Source organism: Triturus cristatus, chromosome 3_2, assembly GCF_964204655.1.
Source record: "Triturus cristatus chromosome 3_2, aTriCri1.1, whole genome shotgun sequence".
Lineage (NCBI taxonomy): Eukaryota > Metazoa > Chordata > Amphibia > Caudata > Salamandridae > Triturus > Triturus cristatus.
The window spans coordinates 662608605-662629479 of NC_140584.1; the positions used below are offsets into that span (position 1 = coordinate 662608605).

The following is a 20875-nucleotide window of genomic DNA, read 5'->3' on the forward strand; positions in this document are numbered from 1 at the left end:
GCAGAATGGGGCAGTCGTCAGGTAAGAGTAATGTAAAATAGATTCAAATGAAGTTAAAACACAGCCAAAATTAAAAATAGCACACACATGGGACAAGACTTGGCATCAGACAGTGCAACAAACAAACAGAAAGCTCCTATTAACCCCCGGAAATCGCCACAAGATTTTCGAAGCGGCAGCAGCCTCACCACAGTCCACTTACTCTTAACTGCTGTGTGGAAAACAATGTAACAATGGAGTTGGTGACCATGCGCATTCACAACTAAGAGTCTGTAATACCTTGTGACTCAAAAGACTTCTTTGAAGAAATACAAGTTGCAACAGTTCAAGCCAGCAATAGATGGCAGGACTATGCAGAGCACGTGAATCTACATCACTACATGCGACAAGCAGATTCTTAAAAGGTAAGTAACATAATCCTTCTTCACCTAGTTCATGAGTGTTCCATTAAAACACTTTTAATTGTTAGATACATAAAATTCTCATTGGTTATTCCTTCATAGTAATTAAATTGAGGGCTTGACCGTAAGATTGATCAAATTCATTAAAACAAGTGTTCATTCTCTGTAATTTGGAGGGTTGGATCTGTGTGCAGGTTTAATGAAAACGCTGTTTCTTTTTTTTGGAGACAATACGTTTCCTTGAGAAGGTTCATCATGCCCTTTTGTTTCCTGGGGCACATCTGCCGACTTTAAAAGGTTCACATTCATGTGAAACAGAAGGACAGTAGATAGCTTCCCTTTTTGTAAGAGTGTATAGTGTTTCTATGGTTGGTAAGATGTCTGTACTCTTGCCTTTTTGCTTACAAACCAAGGTAAACAATCCACTGATTACATTTTGATACACATTAAAAGATCCTTTCTTCTTCTTTCAGTGTTTCCCTATTATAGCACCGTCGATCGTCTAGTTCAAAGGGACCTCTAAAACTCGATAGAAGGTGTAATTGTAACATTACAATGGATCTGCAAAATGTGTTTGAAGAGGGGCGCTAAAAAGCCGAGTTAATATTTTTGCAAAAAAAGTCCGGGGGAATCTATTCATGTAGGATGTAACTGAATGACAGATGTTCAAATGGAAATGAGGTTGATAAAGGGTGATTGATGGACGAGTTTGCCTGGAGCTAGCAAAACCTGATAGGATAGAGACAAGTTTGTATAGTCCGGAAACCTGACAGGGTTGTTATTGAGTTGCCAGGTGATGTGCTTGGCTGAGTTGGTTGTTTGAGGTAAATAGTAGTTTTCTGTAATTTAGTTAGTCTTGGTAATGTCTCCAGTATTACAACTTCATTATAATCGATGCCACTTGTAATATGGCAGACGGGATATCCGCCACATTTGTAACCAAGTATCCTGCTGCCAAAATCTAAACAAGCATTTACAATGCAATGGTCTCGGCAATATTATATGGAGAGCTATTGTTATTGCTCATTATTTTTTTATCATTATTGAATCCCTAAATAAATGGCATTGTCATTTCTATTGGCATTAGCTTTTTTTTGCATATGTGATACCTATTGCATTAGCAGAGAGAGAGTGAGGTAGTGAGATAGAGAGAGAGAGTGAGGTATTGAAATAGAGAGTGAGGTAGTGAGAGAGAGTGAGGTAGTGAGAGAGAGTGAGGTAGAGAGTGAGATAGAGAGTGAGGTAGAGAGTGAGGTAGATAGAGTGAGGTAGTGAGATAGAGAGAGTGAGGTAGTGAAAGAGTGAGGTAGTGAGGGAGAGGGATGTTGTGAGGTAGTGATATATAAGCATAGAGTGATGTGATGTAGTGAGATAGAGAGGTAGTGAAAGAGAAAGTGAAAGTGAGTTAGTGAGATAGAAAGAGTGAGGTAGTGAGATAGAGAGTGATTGAGGTAGTGAGTGAGAGAGAGTGAAGTTGTGAGGTTGTGAGCTAGAGAGTGAGGTAGTGATCTTTTGAGAGAGAAGTTGTGAGATAGTGAGGTAGTGATATAGATTCTAAGACACTCCACAACTCTCTACGACACTCTATGCCACCCTATGCCACTCCAATCTACGACACTCTGTGTCACTATATGTCACTCTACACCCTTCCACAACACTCAACTTCACTCTATGCCACAACACTCTATGACCCTCTACGCCACACCCCTCCACTCTATGCCCCTCTGCATCACTGCATTATACACCACACCACTCCACTCCACTCTACTCTACGACATTCCTCTCTAATCCATAACCCTCCACCCTAATCCATGGCACTCCACTCCACTCTACGGCACTTCGCTCTACGACACTCCACTCTACACCACTCAATGCCACTCTACAACACTCTTCAACACTTCACTCTATGCCACTCCATAACACTCTCCTCTCTATGTCCTACACTCCACTCTACACCACTGCGCTCGATGCCATTATCCTCTGCAGCACAAGCTTTTAGCCATACTGAACAGAAGCCACGCTGCTGTGCAACATGGCTAAAACACACTGGAAAAGCTATTGGCGTTCCCAATGCTTGTTTTATTTTTAGTTACAGGGCCGTATCCTTCGGAGCCAAGGGCTTAAGCAAAGCGCTGTCAACACAGCTATGTCTGCTATATAATGCCATTTATTTCGTGTTTGCGTCCTTTCGTGCTTTCTTTCCCTAGTTAAAGAAAGCTGGTGCTGAAGCCGAGGCGAGCCTGGACACTCTCACGGTGGTCCACACGGTGCGAGGGCATAAAGTACTTTTCATCACAGTCTCTGGGAAAAAAGGGACATTTGTGAAAAGTTTCAGGAGTTCATTTTGCTACAAAAGAGGGTTTGGCGTATTTTAATAGACGAGACGTCGCGTCTGACCGGTCCGATTGTGGTCTGGTGGCACCGCCGGCACATTTCTCACTTGTAGGGACAAAGCCAATTAAAGGCGTACATCGCCGGCTCCCTCTCACAGGAACCTCAAAGCACGTTTTTCACCCTCATTTGTGTGCCCCCGCCAAAGACCCCTGCGCCCTCTCTATTCCTGAAGTGAGCCTCGCATGGCGTCGGGGATCCTGAGCCGCGATTGTACATTCCCGGGCGTGGAAGAGTCGGCCAGGCTTGTTTGTCCCTTACTGAGAATGCAGAGGCGAGGCTTGCCCTGAAAGACGGCCAAGTGCCACACAATAGCTGCACAATAGCACATGAACGGCGCTAAGAGCCCTTGTACAAGTGGCAGCGCACTTACATCTCGTGACGCATTACTCGTGTCCGCTCTGGTAGGGGTCAACTGTTAAATCCTCGCAGAGGAGTCTAGAATGTTGCTGCGGTGTAACGGACTCTGGATAAGTCTAGAACCAATGGCGTGGAGAACATTATAAACTGAAGGGGTTTTAATCGGAGAAGATTCTAGAAGGTTGCTGCGGTGTAACAGAATATGAATAAGTCCAGACATAATGGCATGGAGAACATTGGAAATTTAAGGATTTTTAACAATTTACACAGGGGGGCATCTACTAACAAGCACACCACTGCCTTTCTCCGAGGCGAAGCAATGCCTCGGAGAAACGCAGCGGTGGTTTCAGATTCGGGGGCGTGGCTAAAAAGTGAAAAGAAGAGCACGGAACACGCCCCCGAATCTGAAAAAGACGGAGCCTATTTGGAGGGACGGCTCTCTCCTCCAATGTCTGGCCTCCGTTTAGGAAGCCAGCCAATGGAGGAGAAGCAAAAAGAGAGGCGGGCTAAATAGCCACTCTAAGAAACATTAAATCTCCGACTTATGTTCTGCCTTTGGCAGACCGGACGGTCCTCGACCTAAAAAGGCTGTTAATTTGCTGGGGAAAGAGTCAAAAAGTTTGGCACTGCCTGAACTTGTACCACCTGGCAAACACCCATGCCCCTGTTTGTCAGAAAGATTAATTCCCTGGCTGGATTAGCAGTTTACATACCAATACAGCATTAGTTTCAATATTCCTGGTTTGTATCCTAGTGTCACCTCTTGTCCAGTCCTTACTGGAATTAAGGGTTAGCATTACCGCTGACCTGAAGACATTTCAGATAGATGACGGAAAACTATAAGCTCTTTCAATCAGTTTTCATTTTTCTGCAGTGTTAAGTGACGAGAGCGGCAAGATCAACTTTTAGCAAACCACGGCTCATTAGCTAGTCATTTATATATGTTTACATTATGTGGATTGAAAGAAATGGCATTTACCATCAAACCTTAGTCACTCGTGGTCATAGCTCCTTTTTAAATTTACAAATATTAAAAAATGAGACTCATTTGCGCCTTTTAGTTTTGGAATGGGATGGCAGGCAAGTTTTAAAATAGGGTGAGAAAAAACATATCAGTACAATGTTTTGCTCTTGTGCAGGCCTGTAGCCATGAGTATATGTGTAGGGGACATGGCCCTCAACTATTAACAAACATTAAAACTGTACACTACAGGTAACCGTCTTTCCAAAAAAGGTACGTTTTTTTTGTAGGCAAAAAGGTACAGTATTCAAGGTTTTGAAGTACACATGCATCTTGTTGTTTTTTTATCATTGGTTTGATTAATTGTACTAATGAGTATCGAAGACAGAATATTGAAAGGTAACTGCATATAGGTAAATATACATTTATTATTTCTAACTCCATATCTATGTACCTTGAAGATATATATATATGTATATATGTGGAGCAAGGTATAGAACATCTACACTTATTTACTTGTCTATTTTTCATTCAATATTCTGTCCTCAATATTCTGTGCCATCCATAGTCTAGTTTTGATATTCAGGGTGCACACCATGGGATTCTATGTGAATGAATACATGAAGTCTTCTAAGATGCATACTAAAGCACACTCAATTAGATTGGATTTAAAGTAGAGGGGTGTAAAGTTATTAAGTCGGCTGACCCGCAACTTTGTGTATTTTTTAAACAGTTGCTGCTTTGTGAAATGCAAAGGTCTTCTTCTTTTTATAACGTTTGCAACAGTTCAGCCTTTCTTTCCACATCTCTTACCTCAGGTGGTGGATGTCCAGCTTCCACACTCACCATTTTTTGCTGGAGGATGTCCTACCAGGTATATTCTGCATCAGGAAACCACCACACCCAGAAGGCCTAAAGTGATAAACATTACCTCAAGTAAAGATGAGAAACTTAATTTGTTTAATAAAGTGAGGATTCCTAATTCTGCCCAGCTTCATAAATAAAGTTTACAGTAACTCGCTAAGTTAAAATAGCTTTACTGGGAGTTTGGAGCTTATCCATCAAGGACATTTTAGGACATTAGTGAGGAACACAGCATTTTAAACATTTTAGGAATGCAGCAATGAGAAAAACTGAATGGATTTTAAATGTCATTTGCAGAGGAAGTTGGGAAGGCTCCAAAATGAATTTCCCGACCATGTTGTGACAAAAGATGCATGGTTCGATGACATTTGATCAAAAGCACCAGTCAAAACTGCATGGACTAAAAACAGGCTCTCAAATTGACATACACCCCTTAAATTGCAGGCAGGTTGTGCAAAAGGTGCTGTACAAAAGCAAACCATCAAACATCGACCAGCAAGATAGGTAGGTAGGCACGTTAAAAGATTGGTGATTTTTGTGTGTGGCATGGGTCCATTTGAGACCCTTGGCCTGGCTGAGGACACTACTTCCATCTCCAGTTAGAGGAGTCGTAGATGAACAGACAGAAGCACTGCTTTTAAGGCTCTTGGGTGGTAGTTTCACGGTTTGCATCTAGGATTCTGCTCAGTGGTAAGTTCTCTTTGTGATGCTTGTTGCATGGTACCTCCCAGTTGGATGCTACATAGTCCTCCACTTCCGGAATTATGGACATTCTCCTCTTGTTCACACACAGTAGACTCCTTGCAAAGAATCCTCAAGTTGGCACCTTCTAAGTGCCAAGCATTGCTTGAACAAGCATGCACTGTTTTGAGCGGATGTAGAAAGCATGGAAGCTTGCCATGTGTACTAGAAATTGAAAATATTTGCTTGCAAAGGGATTGTTTGGCATTACTAAAGGTGCAGATAAGTCCAGCTTCATATTATGAAACAGTTAAGAGACTGCCTAGTTTAAATATACACTAGAAAGATAAAATCACCTCCATAATAGAATCTGGACTTCTTAGCAAGTAGGTTGTACTTACCAGCGACTATACCAGCAAACGTAGACATGGCTGATATGCATTAAAAGGGAAGGTGTCAGGACTTCTCATTAAGAGCATGTAGTAACAAAGATGGCGGACGCAACTTAACTGAGCTATGCGTCCTAGACCCATGATCAGTTAATAATCGCCAAGATCTGTGCTGCTGTCACTTGGTTTAATTGCGGAACAGGACAGGGAAAAGTAGCGATGTCTCCTGAAGTATTCTTAGAGGCTGGCTGGGGCGTGTAGCTCTAAACCACGTGTAGGCTGCTGCGGCCTGTGGAACCCTGTGTACTGTCCCCCCTATGAGGGTTGAGGGGCCGGTGCGAGAACCTAGCGCTCCTGAGCGCACAAACTCCAGAGCTGTGGCCAACATTTCCGCACTAGCTGGAGGAGTGGTGCTGAGCATTCTTAGCCGTAGATGGTGTCCTGCATCAGTCGTGGGGTGGCATTAGGGGGGAGAGATGGACCCCCGCGGTGCTTACAGAGCAGGAGTGGCCCTCAACAGATTAGGGGTTGCCCAGAAGGGACAAGGCTGGTTTCTCTTGCTTACCTGCTTGTTCCATCCTAGTCTCTGTCTAGAGTCTCACTAGCTGGAGCCCCTTGTCCTTCGAGGGGAATTCTGCCGCTCCTCTTTTGCTTGATGTGTGAATCCAGCTGCCTCATTGGTCGACGCAGCGGTATGGGTCCCCAGCCTTCAGGGCGCCAAAGTGCGACAGTCCTGAACCACTCCGATGCCGTATCGAGCCAGGCGTCTGTGCCACAGACTGTCACGGAAGAAAGGTTGGACACGTTCCTCAAAGCAATTGCTGATTGAAGACAGGAGCTCCGGGGCAGGATTGTTGCAGTTGTACTGGAGGTGTGGGACTGCTCAGAGAGGACCAACGGAAGCTCAGAACCTGGGTGCAAGATTTGGAGAACACCATAGCAAGCTTGCACCCTGGCCTGAAAGACTTAAAGACTGAAGTTCGCTCTCTCACTACTAAAGTCCAGGAACTTGAAGGCAGGGCCGAGAACTCAGTATTGCGGACTATATAGGGACCGACCCCATACACTTCTTCGAAGAATGGCTGTCAAAGATAAAAGCGCCAGGAGAATTGTCTCGGCATTTCGAGCCCATCGTGTTCCGGCCCACAGGCCACCCATGGGAGTTCCGGCCCACTCGATAGATGCAAAATTGATAAATTATCGAGACTAGGAAGCCATCCTTCAGGAGACCCGCTCCACTGGTCCAAATTCTGTAAGAGAATGCCTGAATAGATCTCTTCCCTGAACACACATTGGCTGTACAGCGACGCAAGGCATCTTTCCTAGAAGTAAAGAGGAAACACAGGCAGGTTGGCCTTAGGTACTCTACTATTCCCTGCCAATCTAAAAGTTATGGCTAATAACACTAGCTACTTTTTCACTGAGCCCACGGGCGCTTGGTACTGGGTGGAACAATGCCGATATGAGATTGCCAACTCGGCCTCGCCACTAGAGAGGATGCAGGAGGATGACCTCAAGAGGGGAAACCAGCGCTATAACAGAGAGCGTGAGCCTTTGCAATTGAGTGGAACCCCCAAACCCGCACAGGTGAAGGATAAACAGTCTCTGGCCCTGACCACAGCAACATCCTGGTGGGCCGAGTAACGCTTCCCAACTCCCAGCTTGGCGGAAGACAATCCCTCAGGAATGTACTCCCAAAACTCAGTGACCAGCACCGATGTTATGCCACAGACAGCTGACATTCTGATTTGAAAATACAGTCACTTAATAGCGAGTATCACCCCCAGTGGCAGAATGTGATACTCACCTGGAAGATGGAACAGATGGAGCTGCCTACCCTGTCTGCCGGACTTCCCCGCATCCAAAGACCCCATTCATATCCCTATCACACACATTTTGAACTGTGGCTGGGGAGGGAAGTGGAACCCTGCCTGATGCACACCGGAGACTGAGTACGATTCACTTATCCATCCCCTAAACTTTTACAATGTAGAAATGGATCTAGCACGTTCCCTCACCTTTTCTCTCTTTCTTCTCTTTGGTTGGCTGTAACTACCCGCAGCGAGACAGATTACCTGCATAAAGCCTCCCTGTGTGATTCCCCCCGTGCATTAATAATGACGTTGGAGTATGTAAGAGCGTGTTAGAGCACCCTTGACATAGCTTTTTGATTAGCTGTTTGGGCGATCTCATGGTTGGAGACTGCCCTGTGTTGGGAGTTACAGAGTTTATTTTTGATATCTAACATACAGATCACACAATGGCAGTACACCTCCTACAATTGGGTGCCTCCTCCCACCTGCACCTTGGGACAAGAGAATACTCTAATTTTTCAGCCCCGTATGAATTGCATGTGCAGTTAGACCATATTGTTTGCCACTCCACTCTCCACGGCCAATTAACAGGTGCTGAGTACCTCGGAAAAACATTCTCTGACCATAATCCACCACAGATACATGTTGAATGGGGAACACCGAGATCCCCCTGTTCCCACTTGGCGAGTCCAACCAGCTGCGCTTCCAGGAGTAGATGAGAGAGGCCATAACACACTACTTTGAGGAAAATTGGGGTTCGGCCACCTCCCGACAAATCGAATGTGAGACGTTTAAGGTGGTGGTTAAAGGCCAATGCATTAGAGCAGTGGTGGGAGCTGGGGCAGAACTACATAGGGATCTGCTGCGGACTGAGGAGTTGCTAAGGCGACTTGAAATGGCGGCATGTTTACACCCCACAGAACAGCGCCCCCTGACTGAGGCGCTGGAACACCACTCTCGCCTGATCGAGCAACTGCGTTGCCTGGACCTACGGGCCTATCAGGCTAAGATGCACGCTGAGGGAGACAAATCGGGAGACTTCTGGTGTGGCTCATATCACTATGATCGAGGAATCTCTGACTAGTACACTTATCTTTTAAACTGACATACACTTGCATTTCATAACGCAGTACAAAGCGTTGTACGTGCCCCCATGCTGACCGGCAGGCACACAGTGATGAGATTCTGTAGGTCCTGGAGCGCCTGGACTGGGAGTCCCTAAATAACCCCCGTAGAGCAATCACTGGTGCTGCCATGCAGAAGACCCCAGGTCTTGACGGACTTCCTGTTGAATTTTACAAGACCCATGTGTCGCTCATGGCCCCCAAACTGCTGGAATTATAGCAGGCAGCTCCTACAGAAGGTACCCTTCCGCAGTCTCTCTGGGAATTCCTACTGGTGTCCCTACCAAAGCCTGACCGATCTCCGCTGTAGGTCACTTCTTATCCGCTATTTATGTTGGGAGCGGACTATAAAATCCTCAGTAAGATCATAGTGACCCGATTGTTAGAGCACCTGCCGGGTCTGGTACACCCAGACCAGAACTACTTCATTCCTGGGCGCTCCACTACCCTAAATGTTAGCCAATTGCACAGAGTGATGGAGCTGGCCCCAGTCCACTGGCTGTATGCCCTGTGCATGATATTAGACTTAGAAGAGGTGTACGATATGGTGGACTGGGGCTACCTCTTCTCTGTCCTGAACATGATGGATATAACTGGCAGACTCCAGAACCCGTGTGAAACTTGGCCAGCTCATCACACCCCCTTTCAGCATGAGCGGGGGACCCAGTCAAGGATGCCCCCTCTCACCACTTTTGTTCGCTCTCGTAATGGCGCCTTTGGCCCAGCGGCTTAGTCAACAAGGTGGAGAGTGAAGAGTACCCTTGAATGAAGAGATCTATATAGTCTCCGCATCTGCCGATGATTTACTGGTGTATATTTGTGACATTCGGGAGGGGATCCACGAGATTGCGGAGACTCTTGAGGAATTTTGCAAGGCCTCAGGACTAAGGGTGAATTGGACCAAGTTGTGTGCCTTCCCACTCCACATGGACTGCCCCCCACAATAGTTAATGATGGACACTCACCTGCTGGCATGGGAGCATTTTACTTTTCGCTATCTAGGGATCCCCATGTACCATGCCACGCAGAATCTTATTGACAGGAACTAGAGCCATATCCTCGTTACGCCCCCAAATGACATTCTGGAGCACCTTACCCCTTATAGTCCAAGGGCGGATTTCACTATCTAATGCTTCCCCGCATCCTGTACTTCTATAACCTCCTAGTGCACATTCCACGGGCCACCTTTCGGGCCCTACATAACATGCTGGTAACCTTTATATGGAACAAGGTAAGGAGAAGAGCGGCACTGAAGAAGCTGCAGCTGCTTGTGGACAGACTGGGATTGGGGCGCCCAACTTTGAGCATTATTATTTGGCATCACAGCTGCAGTGGCCTGCGAGATGGCTGGTGGGACGACTGAAGAAGGTGCTGGGCCTACCATCGGCTGCTCGGAAACAGGCAGTGGTAGGTAGAATGCTACTTCCATGAGCTAGACTCCCAGAGAGTCGAATAACCGCTCCGCATGGCCTATGCAAGCTGCCGCAGAGGGCTAAGACTCATATCATCGATCACCCGTACTCTCCGGAGGTTAATCTGCACAATATAGCACCATTCAGTGCATCAATCGGACAAGAGAGCGTGGCGTTCTGGGAAGTAGCTGGAGTGGGTAGACTGGGTGACTCATTTTGTGAGTGTGCGCTCATCCCATTTGACCATTTGCAAGAGGAATATGAGTTACCGTCAAGACACTACCTTGTGTATGGTAGGCGGGTGGCAGAAATGTGAAAGCTTTGGGACATTGCGGACTCGGAACCAGAACAGCACCCGCTCGTACATACTCCTTTTATTATGGGCAACGGGCGAAGGCTCATCATGTGGTTTGCACTGGCACTAGCGTACTCCACATCTGACCCACCGCAAGCAACGCGTTGCTGCTAGGAAAGACATTGATGAGATTTTACATCCAAAGAATGGGACAAAGTCCTGCACTACTCGAGGGTGTCTTGAAGTGCCAGGTTTCAATACAACACAACATCCTCCAAAAAGCATGCCTCACCCCCAAAATCTTACATGGAATGTTTGGGTCTTCACCACGTTGCCCCCCGTGCCGTGCACTGAATGCCAACTTGGCACACATATTTTGGAACTGCCCTGCAGCTGTAGCCTTCTGGCAAGGGGTTGCGGAGGCACTGTCTGAAGTGATGGACCAAAGGGGACTCCTCACCATGGAGGGGGCACTACTTGGCACATTGCACTTAGGAAAGCATAAATAGTAACAAATAGATTCCATAGCGATGCACTGGAAAGCGCACACTCTCCTGAACATATAACACTGTCGCGCGAACATCATTAATTGGGGCAAGGATGAGACAGTGGCACTGAGATAAAGATTCCCTTATAACCTAACTAGGTAGCCTTCTAATCCTAAGCGATGACTCCTCTGAATATGGGCTCGTCGACTTAGCTGGTTACTTCCTTTCACCCGGCTATAGGCCCTGGTGACCTTTTATTTATTGGGGACTAGGGGGGGTACTCTAATATGGAAACTCATCTGCGCTCCATACTGTCACGCAGAAGGAAGAAGCGACCTAACCACTAGCTGTTTTTTCAATATAGAAACATAGTTAGGAGGCACTACCTAAACGATAATCACTGATTTGCTGTCTCAAGTGGACATAACTTGCATTCCCCTCCGTTTTGATCTGACGGTAGATTGTGTTACTGTTTTTTATTGTTATGCAATAATGAACCCACTGCTCCTTGCCAAGCTGTATGCAATATATGAATGCTTTCTGATTGTTATCCTCTTGTACCCTATATACTGAACTGAAAACTAATGAAAATGGTAAAATAAAAAAAAGCTTTTAGTAACAAACAAGTGGTGTCCTTGTTAAGCAATTTGTTGGAAGCAACACAATGTGGCTCAAGTAACAATGGTTAGACTTAATCATTATTTCAAAGTCCACTTTGCTAGGTAATTTTTGGATCTTACGCTAAGATCCTTTATTTTATTAAAAACAAAATTTGCAAAATTGTGCATTTAAATCACATTGGCCAGCTGTACATGGAAAAACATAATAAGTTATAAATTCCACTTTCAATCTCCAATCACCTTTATCCACATGTATCTAGGTCTCATTTTGCCCTTGCTCCATTTTACTTTCTCTCTTCTCTCATCTCGAAACACTTTCCTGGTACCCCTTTCTGTTTGCTGCTGCATATGTCTATCTTACCAACCTATCTCTCTTGGTCTCTCTCTTACGTTCAGCCTCAGATGCTCTGATTGTGATTTGCTTTTTGGTTCAAGGAGATGAATATTCAGCGTGTTGACTCTGGCAGGGTTATCTAGATATTAAACCATTTTTTAAAGATAGATAGTCCTTAATAGCAGCCCTTTGTGACATGGCGGGCCAAATTGGATCATTTCAGATTCACACTACTGGTATGTAGGGTATTTGCAGCAGTCTTTCAGTAGGCACATTAACCTGATAAACTATCGGAAATTTTGAGGTTTGCTTTTTGTAATGGCTTCTGAAATGGTGGTAGGTTCAGGAAGTGAGAACAACTTCTAAATTAGGAAAGGTTTTGAAACCTGCTAGATTAAGAACAAAATGTCTCAATGTCCTACACAGTCTTGTAATCTTTTCACACAACAATTTTTTATTTTATATACCATATGTGAAAGGTGAGAAGGGAGTTCAGCTAATCTTCATTGAATTATTGACCATTCAGCTGGAGAGGATGTGGCTTAATGTCTAGAGCATGCAACTTTGGAACTGGAGACACAGGTTCAAGTCTGGCGGAGGGCTAAAAACATCCTGTGATTCTGGGCACATCACTTAATCTCCCTGTGTCTAAAAATGAATGTGTCCATCTGTAATGCAACTGGTGCTCATGTAAAGTGCTCTGATACCTTTGGCTCGTGTTTCTTCTATATAAAACTGCAAAGAAAGCCTTTAACTGCGAAGTAGTCTTTGGTCCACCTTCCACATCAGTTACTCAAACACAACACTGTGGCGTCCCATAGGGGTCTATCTTATCCCCTCTATTGTTCAACATCTACCTAAGCCCCTTGCCAAGCCTGATTAAATCATTCAACATCACTTGTTACAACTATGCAGATGACACCCAAATGGATGGCCTGGAATACATCTACAATTTAAAATCTAATGGATGCCTTTTGGGCCATAAACATATGGATGATGAATACCCATCTACAGCTGAATACCTCAAAGAACGAGATTAGGACCTGCTGACAATTGCAAAAATACAAGGAAAATTAGGCCCCTACAACACCATCAGGAGAATTCAGAAACCCGGGGGGTAACCATGGATTTCAACCTATACTTGATACCACATCATAAGAACGTCTCATAGAGTGCCTTCTACACAATGAAAATACTACATCACATCTTCCCATACCTTGGATACCAACAGAAACCATCCTTCCACTCACGATCTCCAAGCTTGACTGTCAACAGCCTATACCATGACACATCATATACAAGATACAATTCATCCAAAAGGCTGCTGCAAGATTTCTTCTCTGCCTTCACCCAATAGAACATGTGACTCCAGTCCTGAAATCACTTCACTGGATACCTATAACTAGAAGAGCTTTTTTCAAGGCACTTTGCATTGTCCAATGAACTGCGTTTAAGACTTGCTTTACTTATCATTCCATTTTACCATAGGCTATCATTAGGAGGCACTGCTTTCTCCGTACAAGTTTCCAAAACTCACTACCAGCCAGCATTCAAAGCCTCCAAGTACATATACATTTCAGAAGACAGTTAAAAACATGGCTATTTCCAAGACAACTACACCACTCCACATCTCAACAAACTCAATCTTCAGCTTACAATCCACAGATTGGAACTAGCCCAACCAGAGAACTACTTTTGATAGGCAGGTATCAGCCATCACCAAATGAACAGGCATGGAATAAATGAAGAGATCTGTCACACACTGCTGGTCAATCAGAGGTCTTTAATCTAGTCCACCACTGCAGGTCCCAAATATGTCTACACACTGGGCTGCTTCTTTACATCTGAAAATGACACTCTGGTAGGGGATGATAGAAACTATGGACACTCCGATATGGGATGATAGTAATAATGGCCATCTCATAAGATATATATCGCTCGCTCTCTCTCTCTTTCTGTCTCTCTCTTTTTCTCTTTCTTTTTTTCTCCCCCCGCATCCTTGTGCGGTAACCAGCAAGGCAGACTATAATCATAAGAAAATACCATAAAGGGACCTCCAAAGCTGTTTAAAGAGGCCAGGGTACTGATGAACCATAAGATGCGCTCCTTTCTCCCTCTCACCATATCAACCACCTCACTGCTACGAGCTTGCATCTCATAACAGAAAACCGCACCTCATCACGCACAACATGTAAACTTATCCAATAAAGGATCACAAAACAAAAGCAACACTCTTCCAACCACACACCCTATATGGTGTAGTTTGCTGCCCATGTAGGTAAGCGCTTCAGTGCCTGACATAGGGATAGTAAGCGCTGTGATCCTTTAAATCTTTACCTCATTCTTGAGATTTATAAACAAAATGCGCTTTATTTGTGCTTCCATAACTACTGATCTATTTTGAAATATTTGTACAGTTCATTTACAGTTATTTAAATTGTGTTTTCTATTCCCTGTACCCAGGGGAGATTGTCACATAGTTCACTTTACAAAAGTTTCTTACCTTGCAGTCAAAATAACAGTAAACAACATCTACATGTTAAAAAAACATAAGGAGCACTTTTTCAGAAGACATAGCCTGAGATTTGATCTCTGTTTTTGAAAGCACAGCAAATGTGACAAGATAAAAACAAAATGTAAGGCACTTTTATTGCTCATTCACCTTCTAAACTCCAGCATCATAATTTTGGTGGCGCTGCAGGCCTTCGATCAGATTGTGTGTATTCAAATGTAAATGCAGTTTGTTTGGATAAACCGAGCCTTCAGAAAATGCTGTACCAGCTGCCTAGGTCATTAATGGAGGCCAAAGATTAATATGTGCTGGCCCGGCCCTCAAATGGCCCCTGTGGCTATGGCCCTCTCTTGTGTGCAAACAAGGCTAAAATCACTTTGATTTATTAATGATCTCTTTTAAATAACTGCTTTTAAAGAAAAAAACTGACACATATTTGAGAATATTGCATCATAATGGATTAAAATTGACCTACATTTTCATGAAAAATGTCTGACTACCATACTATCCACTCCCTTCCTTCCGGAAAGCATATGCTACCTACTTCAAGTTGTTTTCCTCGTTTACTGCACTCCTTCAGTAACGTTAGGATTTGTTTAAAACTGTTTTCATTTATGTGAGCTGATGCTGCTGATCAGCACCCCCAATCAGAAAATTGTTCTAGCACCACTGCAGTGAACATACATATAATGCATTGGGGTGACAAGACTGATGGTGGTCCAAATTTTTTAATCTAAATTGGATATTTATGCAGATATCTTAATCGACATACCTTGTAAATACCCTATAAACATATCTGCCTCCATGATATAAAGCCAGCCACCTCCGCTCCCCGGCCCGGTCCCAGGCCCCGGTGGACCCCCGTCCCCAGCGCCCGGACCCTCAGCTGGCTTGCAGGACGGGGGGCTCCCGCACCTCGGGGCCTGCTGGACGGAGCTCGAGCCCCGGGCCCGGTCCCAGCTTCCGAACCCTAGCCAGGCCAGGGAGAGCCTCTTGGGGCCCGGTGGACCCCCTTCCCCCGCAACCTCGGCTGGCTTGCAGGACGGGGGGCTCCCGCACCCCGGAGCCTGCCGGACGGAGTACGAGCCCCGAGCCTGGTCCCAGCTTCCGAACCCCAGCCAGGCCGGGGAGAGCCTCCCTGGGCCCCGTGGACCCCCTTCCCCAGTGCCCGGACCCTCTGCTGGTTTGTAGGACAGGAGGCTCCCACACCCCGGGGCCCGCCGGATGGAGCACGAGCCCCGGGCACAGTCCCAGCTTCCTAGCCAGGCTGGGGAGAGCCTCCCCAGGCCCCGGTGGACTCCCGTCCACAGCGCCCGGACCCTCGGCTGGCATGCAGGATGGGGGGCTCCCGCACCCTGGGGCCTGCTGGACGGAGCTCGAGCCCCGGGCCCGGTCCCAGCTTCCGAACCCTAGCCAGGCCGGGGAGAGCCTCCTGGGGCCCCGGTGGACTCCCGTCCCCAGCGCCCGGACCCTCGGCTGGCATGCAGGACGGGGGCTCCCGCAACCCAGGGCCCGCTGGATGGAGCACAAGCCCCGGGCCTGGTCCCAGCTTCAGAACCCTAGCCAGGCTGGCGAGAGCCTTCCTGGGCCCTGTGGACCCACGTCCCCAGCGCCCGGACCCTCGGCTGGCTTGCAGGACGGGGGGGGCTCCTGCACCCTGGGAGGGAGCACGAGCCCTGGGCCCGGTCCCAGCTTCTGAACCCTAGCCAGGCTGGAGAGAGCCTCCCCAGGCCCCGGCGGACCCCCGTCCCCAGCGCCCGGATCCTCAGCTGGCTTGCAGGATGGGGGGCTCCCTGACCCTGGGACGGAGCACAATCCCCGGGCCCAGTCACAGTTTCTGAACCATAGCCAGGCCCTGGTGGAACCCCGTCCCCAGCGCCCCGACCCTCGGCTGGCTTGCAGGACGGTGGGCTCCCGCACCCTGGGACGGAGCACGAGCCCCGGGCAGGGTCCCATCTTCTGAACTCTAGCCAGGCTGGGGAGAGCCTCCCCGGGCCCCGGTGGGCCCCCGTCACCAGCGCCGGACCTCGGCTGGCTTGCAGGACGTGGGGCTCCCGCACCCTGGGACCCTGGGACAGAGCATGAGCCCCGGGCCCGGTCCCAGCTTCCAAACTCTAGCCAGGCCGGGGAGAGCCTCCCAGGGCCCTGGTCGAACCCCGTCCCCAGCGCCCGGACCCTCGGCTGGAACCAAGGAGGGTTAAGCCCAGGCCACGTCCTCTCCCCGCCGGCCTGCCTGGGGAGCCCATTTCCCCCGATTATTAATTCCCCACATAGTGGGGGCTAACAGAACTCTGGGGAAGGACAAAAGTTGGAGATAGCCCGGCCGGCCATCTGGTCACCCAGTCCGCAAGGCCATCTAGTCTCCCGGCCCGCAGGGCCATCTGGTCACCCAGCCCGCAGGGCCTCTTGTTGCCTGGCCCACAGGGCCATCTGGTCACCTGGCAGGGCCATCTGGTCATCCGGCCCGCAGGGCTATCTGGTCGCGCAGCCAGGAGACCAGATGGGCCGGGACGACCCAGCACCCAGATGGCCTGGGAGGGTGCCGTACCCAGTCGCCTTTGCAGTCCGGCCGAGGGTGGACAGGCGCTCCGAGGCAGCCGCTCGGGAGGCTCCTTCCCCGGGACTACCGCTGCTCGCCTCCCTGCTCGACTTGCCCAGGAGCAGCGGGAAGGGGAGTCCCGGCCGGCCCAGGCCATCTGGTCACCCTGCGACCCGCAAGGGATGGCGGCCCCCGTCCCCAGGTGGGACAGGGATGGGAGGGGGAGGCCCCCGTGCCGGAGGGCACGTGGTGGAGGCGGCCTCCAGCAAGCCCGCGTTACCCCCTCCGCATCCCTCCCGCCAGCCCAGCGGCAGAGGGACCCACCCCTGGGTGTGGTGTGTGGTGGCGGAGGGTGTTCGCGGGTGCCTACGCACGGAGAGACAAAAGCTTGGCTCAGAGGATGACTTTCAATAGATCGCAGCGTGGTAGCTGCTCTGCTACTTACGAAACCCTGACCCAGAATGAGGTCAACTATGAATGATTTAGCACCGGTGCCCCACGAACATGCGGTGCACTAAGGGCGATGGAGGCGGCCCCCCTCCGTCCGCGCTCCTGTTACCAAGCGTTCGGCTCTACGCACCAGCCCCCCGAGAGAGGCCGGCTATCCCAAGCCAACCGAGGCTCCACGGCACTGCGGTATCGTTACGGTTTAGGGGGGATTCTGACTTAGAGGCGTTCAGTCATAATCCCACAGATGGTAGCTTCGCCCCATTGGCTCCTCAGCCAAGCACATACACTAAATGTCTGAACCTGCGGTTCCTCTCGTACTGAGCAGGATTACTATTGCAACAACACTTCATCAGTAGAGTAAAACTAACCTGTCTCACGACGGTCTAAACCCAGCTCACGTTCCCTATTAGTGGGTGAACAATCCAATGCTTGGTGAAATCTGCTTCACAATGATAGGAAGAGCCTACATCGAAGGATCAAAAAAAGCGACATCGCTATGAACGCTTGGCAGCCACAAGCCAGTTATCCTTGTGGTAACTTTTCTGACACCTACTGCTTGAAACCCAAAAAGTCAGAACGATCGTGAGGCCCTGCTTTCAGGGTCTGTATTCATACTGAAAATCGAGATCAAGCGAGCTTTTGCCCTTCTGCTCCACGGGAGGTTTCTTTCCTCCCTGAGCTCGCCTTAGGACACCTATGTTATCGTTTGACAGGTGTACTTCCCCAATCGAACTCCCCACCTGCCACTGTGACTGGAGCGGGTCGCGCGCGCCTGGCGCCCAGTGCTTGGAGCCAGAAGCAAGAGCCCCACGGGGCTCGCCCCCATCTCACCGGGTAAGTGAAAAAGCAATAAGACTAGTGGTATTTCACCGGAGACCAGAGGGCCTCCCACTTATCCTACACCTCTCATGTCTCTTCACAGTGCCTGACTAGAGTCAAGCTCAACAGGGTCCTATTTCCCCGCTGATTCTGTCAAGCTGTCCCTTGGCTGTGGTTTCGCTATATAGTAGGTAGGGACAGTGGGAATCTCGTTCATCCATTCATGTGCATCACTAATTAGATGACGAGGCATTTGGATTCCTTAAAAGAGTAATAGTTAGTCCTGCCGTTTACCCGCGCTTCACTGAATTTCTTCACTTTGACATTCAGAGCACTGGGCAGAAATCGCATTGCGTCAACACCCGCCTCGGGTGTTCACGATGCTTTGTTTTAATTAAACAGTAGGATTCCCTTGGTCCACACCATTCTAAGTCAGTTGCTAGGCGCCGGCCGAGGCAGAACGCCGGCCCCGCACCCCCAGAGACCACCGTTGCTGGGGCGATCCACAGGAAGGGCTCAGCTGACGTCCAGAGTCGTTGCCGCCTCAGAGGGAGGCGCCTCATCCAGCCGTGGCGAGCGCCCAGTCCCGCTTCGCGCCCCAGCCCGACCAACCCTGTCTTTTTCTTTTTTTTTTATGTCCTCATTCGCCACCAATCTCACTTCAATATGCACCCAAGTTGTCTATACCCTCACTCAATGAGCTGAGAGGCGTAGGCGTCGGGGCATGAAGAACCCGCCTACTGGTACCAGGACTTCCTTGGGTGCCATTGAAGAGACCAACTGAGATAACTCTTCTGCTAAGCTCCAAGAGCTAGATGGCCCTTATCGTAGAGCTACCAGTGCCCGACTGGGTGTTTCCGACAAAGCCCAGAGAGTATGAAGGTAGCATAATCATAGGAATCAGGGAAAAAAAGAAAAAAGTCACTCAGCCCTATCTGGGTTGCAAGATATTCCAGAATGCTTTCTCCTTCTTACTGCCTGATCTCATAAGATCTAGCTTAGAGACCGCCAATACCGAAGTCTGCCAATCAAAAAAAAGAGGGGGGAGTAGAATCCATCCATTTTATACAAATTTGTCTCCTAGCTAGGAGAATGGCGTAAAAAAGCAGTGATCTGGCAGGGCCCTTGACATTGTCTGCCAAGCCGAATATAATCAAAGGTAAGTCGATGTTAACAGGGCTCCCCAGAGTGCTTTCCCAATTTTTTTTTAATACTGTCCCAAAAGGAGACAAGGGCAGGACACTCCTTAAACATGTGGATATCGGAAGCTAAGGCCAGCACACATTTATTGCAGCATACAGGTGAGCCTTTGGTGATTTTTTAAAGTTTTAGAGGAGAAAAATATGCCCTGTGAATAGTGAACAGGTGGTTTCTTTTTAGCCATGCAGGTTTTACTACTTCATATAAAGTCTTACATGAACTCTGCCATAATGTATCACAGTTTTGTGCTGGTAAGGGACCTCCCCACAGTTCCTCGGCCAATTTGAATTCACCGTCAACTGCTTCAGAAATGGCTTGGTACCAAAAAGAAACTTCCTTCCTCCCAGGGGACTTAATTACAAGCTGATGTTCCAGGGAATTGCCACCTCCGAGTAGACTTCCACCAACTGTTTGAGAGTGTGAATGAGCCCAACTCTCCAGCTGAAGGTATTTGAATCTAGAGAGGCCAGCGCCAACCTTGTCTCTAAGTTGCTTCCAGGAAACAAGGAAACCAGGTAGGGCCCAGGCACCGGTCCCAAGGAGGGGATCCGGAACTCCCGTGTCGCCAACCTTCCTGTCGTGTTGAATCCTCCGGGCTTACTGCACGGACCCCACCCGTTTACCTCTCGACGGTTTCACGCCCTCTTCAACTCTCTCTTCAAAGTTCTTTTAAACTTTCCCTTACGGTACTTGTTGGCTATCAGTCTCACGCCCGTATTTAGCCTTAGATGGAGTTTACCACCTGCTTTGGGCTGCATTCCCAAGCAATCCGACTCCGAGAAGACTCGATCCCGGCGCGCCGGGGGCCGCTACCGGCCTAACACCGTCCGCGGGGTGAGCCTCGATCAGAAGGACTTGGGCCCCCTGAGCGACGCCGGGGAGTCTGTCTTCTGTACGCCACATTTCTCGCACCCACGCTGGGCTCTTCCCTCTTCACTCGCCGTTACTGGGGGAATCTTGGTTAGTTTCTTTTCCACCGCGTAGTAATATGCTTAAATTCAGCGGGTCGCCAAGTCTGATATGAGGTCGTAGTCGGAAGAAAACGCCGGAGCGTTAAGGGGGAGCCGGGGAAGGCCAGCCCCCTGCCGGAGCAGGGGTCTGGCGTCCCGGCAGCGCGCGCCCTCTTTCCCCGGATCGGATCTGGAGGGGTTTCGCCCTCCCTTGGAAGCTAGCCAATGAGGTGGGCGCCCAAGGCGCAGGCGCGCGGGCAGCCGGTGGGAC

The 20875-nt window shown here is 48.5% G+C and overlaps 1 protein-coding gene and 1 pseudogene across 1 annotated transcript in view; one reads left to right on the forward strand and one right to left on the reverse strand.

Moving 5' to 3' along the window:
* Positions 1-20875, forward strand: part of UBE2G2 (ubiquitin conjugating enzyme E2 G2) — a 369248-nt gene that overhangs the window by 226843 nt on the left and 121530 nt on the right. The window lies entirely within an intron of this gene.
* Positions 17566-20683, reverse strand: LOC146857912 (28S ribosomal RNA; annotated as a pseudogene).